The sequence below is a fragment of the Medicago sativa genome, chromosome 6 (genome assembly GCF_051527215.1).
Source record: "Medicago sativa cultivar Bolivia chromosome 6, Bolivia_mono, whole genome shotgun sequence".
NCBI classification, from domain to species: Eukaryota; Viridiplantae; Streptophyta; class Magnoliopsida; order Fabales; family Fabaceae; genus Medicago; species Medicago sativa.
The window spans coordinates 24,839,592-24,843,763 of NC_140754.1; the positions used below are offsets into that span (position 1 = coordinate 24,839,592).

Here is a 4,172-nt window from a genome sequence, read left to right on the forward strand (position 1 = left end):
TGTTGGTCACACTACATTGATGAATGATGCTAGTACTAATGAAGGTGGGAGTGATGGTACAAATAATATTGAGCATGATGCCTTGGTGGATGTAACCAAGGATAACGATGTAGCTTTCATAGATCAAAATGATATAATTGATGTGGTTGGTCATGATGTTTACGCCATTAATAATGGAGCTATTGATGGAAGATGTGTTAGCAATACCCCTCTCTCGTGTGCACGCAGCAATGACACTCCCGAGGATGTCCATGAGGTAAGTCCTACTAAACTAGCTGGTGATAATAATCTAGATACTGCTACTACTAGTTATCAGTTACCATACAGGTAAAATAGGGGTAAACCCCCTGATCGGTATTCACCAGACATTGGAGAGAAGGGTCGTAAGTATCCAATTGCTAATTATGTTACCACAGAGAGGCTCTCTGAACCTCTAAAGGACTTTGCACACAAGCTGTCTTCTTGTCATATTCCAGTTGGAGTGCATGAGGCATTATCTGATCCAAACTGGTCTCGAGCAATTCAAGAAGAGATGGAAGCATTACTAAAGAATAACACATGGAACCTAGTCCAGTTACCTAATGGAAAAAAATCTGTAGGTTGCAAGTGGGTGTTTTCTGTGAAGTACAAGGTAGATGGGTCTGTAGAGAGGTACAAGGCAAGATTGGTGGCCAAGGGATATACACAAACTTATGGTGTAGACTATCAAGAGACTTTCTCACCAGTAGCAAAGTTAAATACAATTAGAGTTTTGTTGTCCCTTGCTGCAAATTTAGATTTGCCATTACACCAATTTGATGTGAAGAACGCTTTTCTTCATGGTGACCTTGAGGAAGAAGTGTATATGGACATTCCACCCGGCTATACCGTGCCATCTGGTGATAGGACTGTATGCAGGCTGCAACGGGCTCTATATGGATTGAAACAATCACCACGTGCTTGGTTTGGTCGGTTTAGCTTGGCTATGAAAAAATATGGGTTCCAACAAAGCAATTCTGATCATACACTTTTCTTGAAGCATCAAAAAGGAAAGGTAACTGTGTTAATGATCTATGTTGATGATATGATTATTACTGGTGATGATACAGAGGAGATCACCAAAATTCGAAGACAGCTTGGAACTGAATTCGAAATGAAAAACCTTGGAGGGCTAAAATACTTTCTTGGAATAGAAGTAGCCAGATCAAATGAAATTAGGAGGAAATAGTGATTCAAAGTAAATATGTATTGGATTTATTATTCGAAGTTGGAATGCTTGATTGTAAGCCAGTTGATACACCAACTATCCAAAACCAAAAATTAGGAGGAAATAGTGATTCAGCACCAAAAAATAAAGAACAATACGAGAAGTTGGTAGGAAAATTAATTTATTTGTCGCACACTCGTCCTGATATAGCATATGCCGTAAGTGTTGTAAGTCAATATATGCAGAATCCAAGTGAAGTTCATATGGATGCGGTGATTAGGATACTCCGTTATTTAAAATATGCTCCGGGCAGAGGACTTATGTTTTGCAAGAATAATCATCTAAATGTGGAAGGGTATACCGATGCAGATTGGGCGGGTAGTCTGTCTGACAGAAAATCCACATCCGGGTACTTCACCTTTGTTGGGGGTAATCTAGTTACATGGAGAAGTAAAAAGCAAAAGGTTGTGGCTTTATCTAGTGCAGAAGCAGAGTTCCGAGGAATGTCTAAGGGCCTTTGTGAATTGCTATGGTTAAAAAGGTTGTTGACTGAGATTGGTGTTAAACCAAAAATGGAGATGAAACTGTTCTGTGATAACAAGGCAGCAATTGAAATCTCGCATAATCCTGTTCAACATGATCGTACTAAGCATATTGAGGTGGATAGACATTTTATCAAACAAAATCTTGAGGAAAAGATCATCAAATTTCCATTTGTGAGATCTGAAGATCAACTAGCGGATATGTTAACAAAAGTTGTCTCAAGTAAAGTCTCTCACAACTCACTAGACAAGTTGGGTATTAGAAATATCTACTCACCAACTTGAGGGGGAGTGTTGGCATGAGTTGTTTCCTATGTAATTAGTCAATATTTAAGAGATACACATCAGTGTTAATCCCTGATTTATAGGCTATTTTATTTTCTCGTCATATATAGCTTTTAGTCAACATGTATAGGTTAAATGCTATTTATTACATTCATGTATATATACCCAATAGAGGGCTCTGCTGTATATACAGAAATATAAACAAGAAACATTTTCCCTTTAATGCTATTGTTCTGAGTTAGCAGTATGAAACTGAATTATTCTGCTGCTATATGAAAATAATTCAGCACTTTGATATTGTTGTTGATTTTTTTTTTTTTAAAGAAAGTCTATTGTGTTTCATTTATAATCAAAGAATCGTTACATATTGGAATATCATCCAAAACTTGAAAACAAACATATTAGCATCTAGAGTAGTCCTCTTGAAATCATCCACCATAATCTTAGAGGCAACCTCAAATAATTGACCTTCTTCCCCTTGCAAACTTCAACCAAAGATTCTATTCATAACATGGTTATGAATTTGAGAAAAAAGATACATCAACATTGCATTTAACATAACTTCGAGAAGGTTTCCTCCATTTATACTATTTTGATGTTATTAGGTGCTTTGAAATGATTTAATGTTGATTTATTAAAATTAATAATTTGCATTACTGAAAGAATTCATTCTTTGTCCCCATGAGCATAGTTCAATTGCTAATGACATCGTATTATATATGCAGAGGCCGAAATTCGAACGTTCATCATATATTCACCTTAAGGGGGTGTTTGTTTCGTGGTTGTAAAAATCATTCCTAGAAATACGAAAAGTTACAAAGAAGAGTTACAAAGTTAGGAAATTAATTACAAGGTATAAAGCATTCCTAGAATTAAAATAACTTCTCATTTACCATGTTTTATTCCCAAGAAAATTAGTGGGAATAAAATATTTTCATGAAGGTGGTGATAAAACTTAAGTAAGCACTTAGTAACTACCCATATACATCATGTTTACCAATAAATAATAATTTCAGGAATGTAGTAAATATCAACTAAACACTTTTTTTTAAAAGTACCCGGGATTAGGATTCCACTTCTTATCTCCTGGGAACATTATTCCTAGATATAAATTTCTCATTCAAGAAACAAACATTGGATTTCCTTTAAAAATAAATGTTGGATTTCTATCCAGTAGACTACTTAAAAATAAATATTGTTTCTTTTTTCAGGAGACTTATTATTCAAGCTCAAAACTTTTTTACTTTGGCACCCAAAACTTTTACTTAAGCTTTGCCACTAGTTCTTCCCTTTCTTAAGGGGAAAATCAGAAGGTTAGTAAAAAAAATTAATTGCCACTTTAAGTGCCACTCAAATTTACTACCTCCATGCATAGAAAGCCAAACCAATCTTCAAGTAATATTTCCTCGAAGTCTATTTTATAATTCAAAGTTTGTATCCTAAAGAAAAAAGACTTGACGAATAAGTTTTTTAGGTCAACTAATTAATCCCTACATACAATTGTAGATATAAATTCCTCTATTTAATTGAGATCTATTAATTGATGTTATTTTTCTAGAGATATAGCATTGCTCTATAATATATTTGTTTGTACTCACCGGTTAAAGATTGGATCCTGCATCATATGGTTAAGAAACTCAAACATTCTTCTATGCTTATGTCACAACATATTCTTTTTCTTCTTTCCCTCTTCTTCTAGCTCAGTTGGCAAGGACATGCATTATAATATGCAGGGGTCGGAGTTCGAACCTCGGACACCTCACTTATTCACCTTGAAAAAGGTGAATTCTAGCCACTAGACTATTAACAAAAAAAAAATGGTTTGATGGATGAAGTGGGAAAATTAAGAAGCAAAGTGCTAAGGATGTTGAGAGTCCGAACACCACTCTTTTTCTTCTTTCCCTCTTCTTCTCTTCTCTCAGTGCCGGATCTCGAACCGACTTCCTCGAGGTTGAAGAGAGTTTCTCTCAACCACGTGACTTCTCGGGAGACAGGCCGAACACACTCTTATTACCAAGAGTAATAAAGATCGTCCCTTTTAAAAAAATAAGCAAGTAAAAATCTTCAGAAAAAGGTTAATCATAAATAAATTGGAATGCATAATAGCATAATTGTCGTTGAGACCAGATAAGAACCTGATTACAAAAGCTTCCTCATGA

At 35.3% G+C, this 4,172-nt stretch overlaps 1 pseudogene; it reads left to right on the forward strand.

Moving 5' to 3' along the window:
• Positions 1-1,251: 1,251 nt before the first annotated feature.
• On the forward strand, positions 1,252-2,013 carry LOC146914120 (secreted RxLR effector protein 161 pseudogene; annotated as a pseudogene).
• The last annotated feature ends 2,159 nt before the right edge of the window (positions 2,014-4,172 follow it).